This window comes from Lissotriton helveticus (assembly GCF_964261635.1).
Source record: "Lissotriton helveticus chromosome 1_1 unlocalized genomic scaffold, aLisHel1.1 SUPER_1_unloc_33, whole genome shotgun sequence".
NCBI classification, from domain to species: Eukaryota; Metazoa; Chordata; class Amphibia; order Caudata; family Salamandridae; genus Lissotriton; species Lissotriton helveticus.
Window position 1 is genome coordinate 105,423 of NW_027611674.1, and position 13,889 is coordinate 119,311.

The window sequence follows — 13,889 nt, forward strand, 5'->3', positions numbered from 1 at the left end:
AATGATTTAGAGATCTCAGCCTGGGCTGAGGTAGAGCAAGAAACCCATTTTAAAATGGTAAACCTCCATGGTAAGGTTAGTGGGGCAGTGATGGCCACAGCCCCAGTCCAAGATGTCCTCCCTGAACAGGTCAGGAGGGCTGTGCCAGTCACAGCCCAATCTCAGACAGATTCCTTCCCTGAACAGGTTGGCACGGCTGTGATGATAACAGCCCATACCCAAACTGAGTCCCTTCCTGAAAAGGTTGGTGGAGTTGTGATGGCCACAGCTCAAACTCAGACAGATAATAGTGTTGTGAAGCCTGAAACAATGGATCACTCCACTCAGACAGAGAGCATTGAGGAGGAAGAGAAATCTCCCTCCCACCAGACTTTAGGAAAGGATCAGCCTCCTCAGGGAACTGACCTGACCCCTTGTGAAGAAACTGCCCCAGAGGTAGTCAGGCCTAGCCTGGCAGAACCCCTGAGGTCAGTGGACCCTTCCAAGGTGGGACCCAGTCTGGAGCAGGTAACCTGCCCCTCTCTACCCTGCCTCAGTCAGCCCAGGGCTGTGGAGGTCAGGGAGGCCAGTGGTGGACCCCAAAGGGCCCCCTGTCCAAAAGAACTTCCCAATCAGCCGATTAAGGGCACTGAGGCTAGTAGTCCTAGCCAAGTGAAAATAAAACAGACTCCTGAGGGATCCCCCTTAAACTTAGTCAGGGACCTCCCACAGATGGACACTGTTGGGCACAGCCAAACCTGGGACCTAAAAACCCCAAGCCTGACCTCTCCCTCCAGTAAGCCAAACAGAGGGACTCAGCCTCCAGCTTTAGGTAGCCAGAGGTTGACCCTGAGAGCTCATAGCAACTCAGTCCTGGAAAGAAAGGCACATATGGTGGATAGTGATTGGAGGAAGTTGAGCCCAACATTAGTGGAGTCTCACTTCAGTACTCCATCCCAGCACCAGCCTTTTACTTTGCCAAAACACACCACAGGTAGAGATTCCCTTTGGTGGAGACCCTCAGATACCCTTAGGGTGAGGGATTGCTTAGTGGACCATGATATAGGGGGTAACCATGCCAGTGCATATACCACCTCATATGGCCACTCAGGCAATATAGGCTTACCTGGTCAAGGATAGCCTTATCTCCTTTCGTTTGGGGGGGGCGGGGGTTATGTAGGAAGGTGGATACCTGACTATGGTTGCCCCCAACTTTTTGCCTGGTGTTTTGCTGGTTTTTCGACTTAGTTGACCTGGGGCCCTGCTATTCAGGACTCCAGGCCCACTGCTCTCTCTGTAAACTGGATTCCATGTACTCTAGGTACATATCTAATTGGTACTGGGCCTCCTTATCAGTCCCTGTACAGTATACCTTAGGTATCCAGGGCATAGGTGTACCCAGGGCCTACCAGGGGCTGCAGCATGTATTATGCCACCCCTGGCTGGCCACCCAAATCTGACACAACTGGCTGCACGACAGCTGGGGCAAGGTGGTGTAATCACCCTTTGCTTTAGATATAGTATTCCTATATCTAACCCTAAAATGGACACATATATTCCTATCAGTCACTCCTATGGCAGGCCTTATCAATCCTGAAGGCAGAGTGCTTGGAATTATGTGAGATGGTGCTCTGGCATGAGCTGAGCCCGTTTGCAGCTTGCGGAACCAAGTCCTAATAGCTGTTCCATGATAACGCTATACCATATACTCTTAAGTGCATTATGTACCTCGCGGTCAAATGCTAACTTTGGTATAGCATTATCAAAACATGTCGAGTAAGGTGTCATACGAATTGGAATACTAACCCCTCGCCAATTCTGGTGACGGGGTTAGCATTCCACCCTTCTAGAGGGACACGACATGTATGTAACTGTGAACCCCGGTTAAAGCTAACTCGAGCCTCAGCATCACAAAATGGATGCTGCCACCACAGACACAAGTGTGACCTGCTGCTGCTGGGAGTCCTTCCAGCGAGGAGAGCTCGGACAAAGGGTTTCCTGTCAGGGGCGGTGCTAGCACCATCCCAGACAGGGTTTTGTGTATCCCAGGTAGGCAGGGCTGAAAGGAAGGTGACTGCAAGTGGCACCCCGGTGCTCACTGTGCATATGCCGGCTCAAAGCAGTTCCAGGGGCACACCAGCCCCTGAGCTGGGGAGAGACCGGACAAAGGAGAGGGGTGTAACCACCCCCCTCCTGGTCCCACCCATGGGCAGGACCTAGTCGCGTTCCAGCCCCTTTTCTTAGGATAAAGGTAGGAGCAGGCCCCCTTCCCAAATTAGATAATTCTGAATCTTGACTACTTTCCAACGAAAGAACTCTTGAACATTTCTGAAGACTCTCCCTTGTGGCTAAGGAGTAGCCACCCTGCATCAGCGGGCACCATCTAAGCGCTGCGGTTTGCTGTAAGTCTCTCCTCCGGATCAAGACTGCCCAGCTCGACGAGACCCGGATTCCCTGCCATCTCTGACCTCTACCTGCCTCTACAGCTCAGCTAAGATTCGTGGGTGTGACGAGACCTGAGGGACCGGCCATCTTCAAAACCTGCACGACGCTTATCCAGCACGACCGCCGAGGGATCCTCGAGTGAGTGCTTTGGGGTTTGAGAAGCCCTAACCCTAAGCAGCTCCAGCACCGAAGACCAGCCCCCCCAGCATCCACGAGATCTGCGTGGGGCCCTTCTGCTCTTTGCTGCTTCCCGCATTGTCCGGTCACTTGCCCGTTGGCTAGTGGCCATCCTGACGATGTACCATGACGATTACACCGCTGGTCTGGTTGCTCCGGACTGGCCCTAGCCCCCTTCCAAGAGAGGAGCCCCCCGGACCCTCCTGGTCCACTCCAGATGCCATCTTGAGTCCACCGCGTGGGCTTGCCTTTGCCAAGGTTTGTTGCCCCAATCCTGGGTCCAGCATTGCCGACAACAGACACCTTCGTGGGACAGCTCGCCCCTCCATCCTGGTCGCCGACAACGCCTCCTGGTCCAAGAGACTGCAGAGCACAGCGTCACCCACTCACCTGGTCGAGGTGACTTCATCCGGTGCCATCCTGGTGCCCACATAATCACTGGCTAGTGATTAAAAACTGAGTCCCCTCTGCTTTCAGGTCATCTTCAACTCCGATCCAGGCTTGGATCACTCCGAACATCTTCACTGGTCGCCTGCCAGCAACTTCTTCTTTCAGGCTCCATAGACTTTAACGAGGATTCCCGACGTCTTTTGAACCCTATGCAGCCGCGGCCCCTGGGCTAGGTAACTTGAGTATTTCGGTGCTCCAGCACAGGTTCACTATCCAAGTGTCCAGATCCTTTTTCGTTTTTAGTCTACCTAGTCGGATTCGTCCGGAAACAGTAACTTTAGAAACGCTAGCATCCATAGACTTCTTCCCGCATCCCGCGTGAGAGTGCACACTCTGCACCCGATCTCCCTAGGCCTCCTGCTCCTAACCTAAGAGTTCAGTAGTGTAGCCCTAGCGATCCTGAAGCCTCTGGATCTTGTTACTTACCTGCTAGTATTTCGCATTCCACTTTTGTAGTATATGGTTTTTCGTGCCCCTCGGGCATTTGTGTAAATTGTAAAACTTGAAGTATTTTCTTAAGAGTTTTGTATTGTGCTTAGCTCTCTGACTCATAAAGAGTTCAGGGTAGACTTGTTATAAATAAATACACTTTATTTTTCATAACAACTTGTGTGGTGTCCTTTCACTTGGTGTTCAAGGGGTATATGTGATGGTAAAACAGCTGGCTTAACACGCCCTCTAGAGTTTAGCCTAAAGACTGCTCTTGTCCATGCTACTAGGATAGCTGGTCTATAAGGTTGACTTACAACCAATCATCAATAAGGGTCGTTTGGAATGATACACAGTGATCACTAGAATAGTGAACACTATATATCAGGCAAACTTCTCACAACAGGCATATATAAGTTCATAATTTGACATTTGTTTGTTATTTCTTTCCTTCCTTCCTCACAGGTATTTTGACCTTTTTAACTACGCTTACCCAGTGTGGTTCAAGCTGACACCACAGGCACAATTTTGCCTCATTGGTTGCAAGAGGGTAGGATTGGGTGAGTCTTTTAGGGGACACAGACCGTCCACTCCCCTTGTTTTTTGGTCCTGAAGAAAACCTGGTTAATTTACCTTTATGGTTGAAACATGTAGACCAGACACACATAGAGATACACGGGATCATAATTACCCTCACATTATCTCGCTATTGTTTTTAATATTGTCCAGTTGCTTGAAAATAAAATTTTCACTTCTCCCAAGTTAAACCAGGACAATTTTTAACACACCCTTTTTTTGTTTATGCACCTTCACTCACTACCTGCTCCACTGTAATCAGGTGTTGTAGTACACCCTGATGGCGCTAGGTCATTAGGGTGGGCCCCGATGATGAAGCATGTCACCACTAGGTGGTGAGTGAGGGGTTTTTTAACAAAAGGAGCATCCCTTTCCTTTTGTTTACCCAAACACCCCATTAGGAACTTTCAATTCCATTTGGTGGTACTCCTTCTTTTGTTCATATGATTAATTAGCCAGGGGTACAGGAGCACCCCCCGTTCACTGACTGTGAACATAATCCCTTGCTCTCTCCATTGTTAATTCAAAACAAAAGCGCCGCCAAAAAAGTAAACGCCCACCTCTGAATGATGAAAAAATAGGGGCGGGCTTCAAAAAAAGCAAGAAACGCCCACAAATCTGCTCAAGCCGGGGACAGAACTGAGTGACACACATCTCTTCCAATGGCTAGCCTTCATTTATGAAGCTAGCCAATGGAAGAGAAGGCGGGTTCAAGCCCCAGTACTAGGGAAACATAAGATCTCAGCTACGCGACACTGCTGCGCAGTGTACGCTAGGCCGAGGCCTAAAAAGCGGGTTTTAGGAATGTGTGACCAGCTCTTATCTTTTTACAACTCCTCTCTTATGATACTGTTTGGCATATGCTATACTTTTTACGGGTCGCTGTTAGACTCAGGTCAAGCTGCAATTAACTTCTGTACTGTAATTCATGAATTTGAATTTTATGTTTTGATTAACTTGGACATATTATATTTGTCAATCTGCAACTTGGAAGATGTTTTATCATTTTATACATTACTTTTATGGTTTTCCTTTATAAAACCGAATAAACTTTGTTGATAATAATCACTAGGGGATTCATTTACAGGGTAGCATAGTATCCCTCACAATAACTCCAGGAGTCACAGTTCACACAATGTACATGCTTTGTTCCCCCTACTTCCAACCTTACATATACCCCCAATCACCTGCCCAAACCTCTCCCTGCTGATGCCAATGTGGTCCTCCGTCATCCCACAGACCATATTTTTGGCCCCTTTGAAACTGCCCATACAATAAAAATGCTGCAGTTGTAAATACATATCAACTACCATTTGTTGTGTTTGAAACATTTTATTGAATAATAAAACCTAATAAACATAATCTGATTATTAAAGCAAAACAGAACAACAGTTGCCATACTCATAAGAGACAACAACTGTAGTTAAAAATCAACATACTGTAACACTGCAAAGTTATGTAGAGCACAAATCCTAATTTCGGGCAATCTTTAAAGTTCAACCATAGAAACGTTCATAAAGAACAGGAAAGGAAAGAAAGAAGGTGGGATACAGTAATTTCATTAATGTAATGCTTCCTACATATAGAAAAACAAAATTAATTATTTTCCTTTTTTTTTTAAATTATTTTTATTGATGCGTTAAAAATCACAGTTACAGACACGTACTCAGTATAATTACAGTGATACATATTAATTATTTTCCTTGAGCAATAATGTCTGCACACTAAAATACTAAGAGAAATATATTGAACAATGAACATTTCATGTGTAATTTGAATTCAATTTGAATATTTTAACCTCCTCAGCATTTTTTGACTCATGATTACAACCTGAATGCTTTCTGGAAAGGAACCGCCTCATGGGGGTTCAAAATCACATCTTTTCCAACAATAGGATTACAATGATAAACTTGAATTTCAATTCAATAAATATATACAAAATCCATACACTTTTGTAGAATTGTCATCTAAACTTGAATTCAATCCACCTTTTGATTAAACACTTCCCATTCCAGCAAGCATCACAGGACCACTTGTTGTTATCTTTCCAATTAGTGATAATGTTTCAGATGGCAACAACAATAAATATGTTTAGAATTTTACCTCCGAAAGGAAAAACATGCCATTTCTGAATCATGGTGCACAATAAAATGTAGGAACAGAAGGGCATCTTTTGGTGTAGCATTCATTAAGGGTTGACCAGGCTTGAAACTAGAGTTCCTGAACTTTTGGACATTTAAATGTCATATTTTAAAAGAGTTCAAACAGACCCAGCACGAGCACCGCGAAAAATTGAAGATGAGTGAATTGTACTTAGAGAAAATGTGCTGATTAGTAATCTATTGATGTAAAATACAGTGGTCAGGCAATGCTTGTGGATCTAATCTATTCAGATTTTAACTCCATAGTGTGTTCAATAAATTGACTAGGAATAATACTTGAAGGTCTATCTCTCAGATCAGTTCTATTACAGTTTTATTTGCAATAACACTAAAAGAGATCAATGAAAAATAGATTTTAAAAGCCATGGGTAGAATTGATCCTTGGTCTAAATCTAGATTATTGTCTGTAATAGAAACCAGTACAACAGATCAAATCTAAAAGGATTGAATATGTTTATTATAGTGGTTTAGAGTAAACCCAGAAGATACACATTGGTCCGAAAACTCAGAAAATGTATCTAAAGATTATGATTACATCCAATTTATGTCCAGAGACCGCTTTAGATGCTTTCCTGTTTAAGTGACAACATTTGCAAATATACTTAACAAAACATTAAAGCTGGATGTCAGAAATTCTGTCTTTAAGTATTGTGTAAGAGTTATGTGTGATGATTTTTATTTGATCTGAAGCAACACTATCACAAAATAGGTATGTGCACAGGTTATCATTCAACTAACATTATTAGCAAACTTAATTTGGAGGGAATTGAGAAAAATTGCCTCATGTACCAAGGGTTTTATTGTTCAAAAATCCACTGGTTCGGTAACTCACAGAGTTTGCAAATGCTAAACCCCTTTTTGAAATGCACTAAGCCCATTTAACAATTCAGAATTTGGAAGGGGGATTGTTAATAGTGTCCCTTCTGAATATGTAATACATCCTTAAGGTATGTATTAAGCTTTGAAACCATATGTGGGCTGAAAAACAGTAACAGGAGGTAGTAACCCAAGGGGACATTTGTGAATCTGAAAGTAAAATGGGGTGCATTAAAAATGCCTTTATTTAAAAGCAATCGCAGACACAGTAGTGTGCTGACTCCACAAGCAACCACTTTGACCAAATGGATTATTAATACATAAACCTCAGTATTTCCTATATTGCTGAAATTTAGTCTCTAATATTTTTGTCATGTGGTGTAAATATTTGTTTCTGTTATTTTATTTCCCATTTCAATATAGTCATGAAATGTACCTATTCTTTTTGTCAAACATAATGAAATATCTTTATTACAATTTTTGGGGCATTCTAAAAAATGTGTTCACTCTCTAACTTAAAGCTTCCTAAGAACAATACTGACGCCAGTTCCTGGTTTCTCCTAGATCATTTAGCTTTCTCACTAAACCAAGCACAATATTGATTTGAGAGAGGTGGTTATTGTAGTCATATGCACTGGGGTTAGTTTAGAAAAGACAAATATTGACCTTCCTTTATCTTTAGAAATAATACTTGCAAACATTTATATTAAATAATTTCAGATAATTTACTGATAAAGATATCAGATAAAGATCCCCTGATTTATTATACCTTGTGGGATCAAAAGCCTGCTAAAATTAACAGACTTCTCTTCTAGATAAATCCAGGTTTGAGAAGGTATTAACTGCGATTATCAACTTTCCGTTATTTTAACACATTTTCTCAGTGCACAGAGTATTTTTCCTACATTAATCACAACATTTCAAGCAATGGCCTGTGCTTAAACGTACAATGAAGGGGTAAAAATGTATTTCTACCACAATCAAGAAACCCTTGGGTCTCTGAGGATTACTGTTGCAAATTAAGACCTAGCTAAAATGAAATATCCCTTTAAAAGGAAGATTTCCCTCACCCACCATAGTTGGCATGCCTCCTCATTCGGAATCTCCTCGCACAGTTATACCTAGTCACGATACAGGGTACAATCCCCTCACAGAGAGGGAGGAGTTCAGGCATGGTTTGTTATAGAGAAATCTATACTAAATACCACAATAATGAGCTCTGGGTAGTGAGGGCAGCAGAATGAAAGTTAAAACTTGCTAAAGGGTATATGGTTTCCATTATTTGTACTCCCTTGGGCCACGATTAAAAACAGGGCACTGTGGTAGAGAAATATATGCACTGTCAGAGTCAATAAGAGGTCAACATGTTTCAGCCTATTAATCCTTCAAAGAAGTGTTTGCGGCTTTCTTAAGGACCTAATCAAAAGTGCTGCTGCTCATTGTACTCAATCAATAACAAGCATTGGCATAGCCAATAGGTCTCGCCTTTGGGACCTTATAAGTGTTTAGCAATGCAGATCCAGTAACAATGTGAAATAATTTCTATAAAAAAAAAAAGAAGACTATAAACTAACTAAGCTAGACGTGACTTTATAACTGGTTAATCAAACATTTCTGGATGTTTAGTATATAACAACTCCTTTTTTATATAGTGTGTAATATAAAATTGATGCTCTGGTAAGAGTACACAATGTCAACAAATTCAATACTGCTTTTATATCAATTTACTTTTGAAAGCTTGAAGTGAAAGACAATTCTAAATGTAATTTGCTTATGAATAGGCGCTAATGACTATTTCCGGATGACAATGTAGTTAGCATTTTTTTGTATAAGATGTGTTAGAAGTATGGGTAGGGAAAATTCCTATTTTGGCCAAAGGCTCCCCTTTTTTTATTCATGCTTTTTTTAATTTGTACAAAGAATCACATTTTTTTTTAAGTGGTACACTGTAATGTTAGATGAATCTGTTTTACCCTTTTGATAAGCAAGGGATGACAATGAACCTTTTTTCATCCCTGGTTTTAAACTGATTCAGGTTGGAACAATCAAGGTGTTTGCTGACTTTGCCTCAGAAATGGTTGTTTCCCGCTTGCTGCTTTCATGCAACTTAAATCCGTTCAGTGGAAGAGGTGGCTGCATGACTGCAGAAATGGCCAGATCAGTACTTGGCTGTTTCGGTTGACCAGTGGGGCTAGAATAGAAGCTGTTACGGGCAGAGGCTTAGCTTCCCATTGGTGCAGCAGGTGCAGTGGCACCAGGTCCCAGATGCCTTAAAGAAGCACTTAACTCTGAAAGCTGCTGTTTGTCACAGTTCAGAGATCTGAGGGACCCACAGAACAATGACTATTGCTGTTTTCCACAGTCCAAACAGAGGGCATGTGTCACATTTCCCTTCTTGCCTTAGGGCCCAGGGCACACCAGCTAGGCCACTGGTTAAGGATGCAGTGGGGAAGAGGTGGGTAGACAGGTGGATATTTAAACAGCTCGACGATGACTTCATGCCTGGGTATTAAAGTATTCATTGCAATTAAGGACTGAAGCAGGAATAGATCTCATAATATAGGGAGGCCTATGTACTAATGCAGCTCGATTAGCGGCTGCCTTTTAACATCTCACTTATCACCTCTCCGAATGTACAGTTTTATTTTAGATGCAGACTTAAATCGTGACCTATGAATATGTTTATCTATCTTTAGGTTCCAAATGACCCATCTTTTCCATATGCAAGTATCAGACAGGTCGGGAACACCCAATGGCTTTTAACTTCATAAATCCACATTAATCACTTGTCTTGAAATGCAAATGGCAGCATTCGGAACTCAGAGGTGTAGTCTAAGTATTCCCATTATGTTCAGGGTACGGGGGGTGTTGAGGGCATAAAACACTTTGACAAAAACATTGCTGCCACCGTAGAAATTCAATCTTCCTTGTCCTACCTTAGTACCACATTCTTTGTATACCTGAATTAAATCGGCACACAAAATAGTACCGTATTTAAAGGCCCAGTTCAAAATTACAGGGAAGGTGCCAGACTACACAACGGTGCAGTCTTCAGTGGGTGCTGTCATGCCACACAGGGGGAGTACACCAAAATATGCTGGAAAAAGCATGTGGTGCAACAACGTAGGTACAGTTATAAACCACCAGTTTGCTTACAAAGAAAAGCGTCTGGCAGCTAGAAATGAGGTGGCACATGTCCCCTGCAGGTGGTTGGGGTCTGTCACCATCCTGTCAGGTGGGGGGTATACAATCAGTGCGCCACCTGACTGCTTGTTTTCTCTTTCGCCTGTGTCAATAATACAGTGCAGTCGCAAGGCAAAAGGTTTTCCCACATTTGAATGTGGGCATGCCCAATACAAAGGAAAGCATGCCCGCTTAGAATCTCTCTTACGTGATCCACACTACATAAAGGGCTAAGGAAGTGTCTGCAGCCTCTTCTGTAGAACAAAAGCCAAAATGCCCATGGGACAAAGAAAGAGGGTGCACTCTGATGCTTCATCATGTACGAAGCCTTTGGCGTTCGTCTGTACTAAGCTAGTGACAGAGTGGAGTGATTATTGCCCTCTATGTCACTCTACTTCCAAGCACCTACTACAGCTTGTACAGTGGTTACTGTCATCTGTACACCTACATTATGCTTAATATAAATAGTGCATAATTTCGGCGTTTGTGTCTGCCTACAATGTGGACCTGATACAAACAACAGTACCTACAAGGTGGATGGTACAATTCAACAAGAGTCTAAAATACTTCAGCACCACTGACTTTGCATCAATATTACGGGGCATCAGTGTAGATGGCAACCCAATTTTGTATACATTATTATCAGAGACTATACTTGCCTCTTGGATACAACTTTACAACAGAATTTTATAAATTTTCGTACAGTTGTATTTATATAATAAAACAACCTACCCACAATAATTGATCTATCTATTCATCTTTTTGGGTTCTGGAGTAGCATGCTACTCGTTGAAAAGCGCTTCAACACTTCATCAGGGGTAGTAAGCGCTATATAAATGCAAAACCTTCCCTCTTCTATCCCTCCACTCTCTTTTTCAACCGAACTAACAGACCAACATGTCCAGCTCTCAAATTAATTTTATATTTCCCTACACTAATTCACCACTGATCATTTTTGGATTCTGGAGTAGCGTACTACTCGCCGAAAAAGCGCCTCAATGTTCGTCAGGGGCAGTAAGCGTTATATAAATGCAAATACATTACAATTACTATTTACATCGGGCTGCACTAACACAAGGATAGAAGTAGAATGGGGCTTAGAGTTTTTTCTACCCATAATGAAGCATACTACAGAAAGTCTGTGAACAGTCTATATGTTGTGCGCCTGGCAGAGAAAAACACAGCAAACAATATCTATCGAAGAGTCTATTGGCTGAGTCAAGGCTTGTATTTTTAATACAATTCATGTTCGCAAGCACAAGGATAGGAAAAAAGCTTTCTAAATATCCAAAATAAAATTGGATGATTTAGAAAAACGTTCCGGCCCACATCCATCTCCCATGTGGCAGGAAGGATACACTGTGAATGCGATATCCTCTGTGGAAATGCGTGCCTCTACAGGAGTTACATTTGAATTATCAAAAACATACCTCCTCCCAAAAAGAAAATGTTACTGGGCAAACTGGAAAGTAAATGTAAAGGAATAAATAGGCACTATATCAATACTGAAGGCATTTTGGACAAACCGGGGTTAAATGTTTCAGAAGGCAACAATTCGATGAACCCGGCTACCAAAGCACAGGAATGCAACGGGAGCCTCCATCTCTGGGTCGGATTTCTGGAATGATGCACGAGCCGCAGGGAACAGATGCAATGGGGTACGCAGCGTTCTCGTTAACTACCTTGACATATATGGTGCAAAAATCTAGGCGCTTTCATTATTTTGTATTAAAACGCATAGATATAGAAGACAGACCCCAGGCTCCAGACCTCAAAAGAATGGATTCTTAGGAATTCTGAATTTTTGTGTGCAAGGGGGGATTTAAAATTAACTATGTCGCCTGCAAAAGGTCAGAGGGCATGGCGTGCATGATTTGGTTCCCATAACTCCTTGCAAGAAGGAGCTCGTGAATTTGAGTCTCCACAGAGCTGCCATGGGATCTCTGACTGGTCAGTTCATCTCTCCAAGCTATCATGCAATACATTTCTCCTTGGTTAATGCTTAGAAACCGGCAGACAAGGTCAATTTTTCAGGGGTTTGTCGTACTCCAATCTGCCACAGCTTCCAGGCACAGGGTGATAAAAAAAATGATTTATTAAAAGAACAAAGATCGGTCAGCAGGTTTTACAGCTTTTTGTTAAACATTGAAAAGGTCCCAAAGCAAGAGAGGGAAAGGCAGAAAAGGGGAAGGTGATAAACAGAGACAGCAAGGATAAATAAGCACACACACGTGTTCAGAGTTTAAAGCCCTTACTAAAAGCCTCGCTGAACAACGCATGCAGCCTGGCTCAGGCGAGACCTAAAAATTGTGTACGAACCAATATAAGTATAAAGAAGGGTTTTCATATACAAAACCATCCAGTGATCATATTAATCTACATAGAGTGGTGAATTCACTGGTGGTACCTAAAAGAATACATACATAGGAAATATAAGAATGGTTTGAAAAAATCTAGGTCAGACATTTAAACAACTGTGCTAGCGTTACATTTCAAAGCTATTCAGTCCAGGACATACAAACCCGTTCAAACAGGACACAACCATATACTGTATAGTCAATGTCTGGTATTCATAGTATAGGTGGGAAATAAACTAATTTATAGACAACAAGATTCACTACAATAATAATAATATACTGTAGAAAGGTTAATCCGCTGATGTCGGGAAATGTGCCTCAACTCACCGTGGCATGCGGCCTTGGGTGACTCTCCGCCCTAATAAAGAATTATAGGAAGGTGAGCATGGTAAGAAAATAAGTCTTCTGGAAGGCTGTAACAGTTCTAGGCATTTTAGAACAAGTGTAAAGAAAAAGTGTGCTCATGTAGATTAAAAACTGTCCATATACTCATAGGCGGTGTATGCAATAGTGACTGAGGTATTTTGTATGGCTGTGAAGTCCCTAATACGTTCCCCGAGCATGTATTCAAATGTTACTAAGGTTTATCGAGACAAGCGGGCAGCGTAATGGTGGTTAACACTAGGGGGAGACACGCCAAGACCGTGGAGGCAGTCGTGTGTCTGCCTTGAAGTTTGTGTATCAATGTTTTTGATGGCTCGTGCCTCATAGCAGGCTTGTGTTGTGGCAGCACAGGGTGAACAAAGGCAGAACCTAGTGCAGTAACTTCCAAAGGAAACATGTGGTGTTATGGGGCAAAAAAAGACTCTTAGAGCTAGTTGGCCTAACACCAAGTACAGCGTGCTTAGATTTCAGAAGCAACTGGCCCATTAAAATATGCAGCGGTAAAGCACATGATAACACTGCCTAGTTTAAACATAGATGCAGCATTCTTCAAGTTGAAAACTGTAGACGTGTTTGATGTGCACTGCAATAACAAAGCTGCGATGCAGTGGAGGAAATGGACTTAAAATAGTTGACCTCTGCATGGGGGCAGCGTGCTTTGTTTTCAAGACACAACGCCTGCCACATGTGCACGGAGAACTTTCCTACGACATGAGAGAGTGTGCTTTGACACTTCCATATCTTTAACATGAATGCAGCATTCTTTACTTTTTCATAACAAGAAAAAAAAAAAAAAGACGGTCTCAATGCACGAAAGATTCAAGTTAAACAAAAAGGTAGGTTCAGGGACCCATTCCTGTATACAGGGAACACGCTGCCTCGGTGCAGAAGAAATTACAGATATAACAAACGGCGGGTCAGAGACCCATAA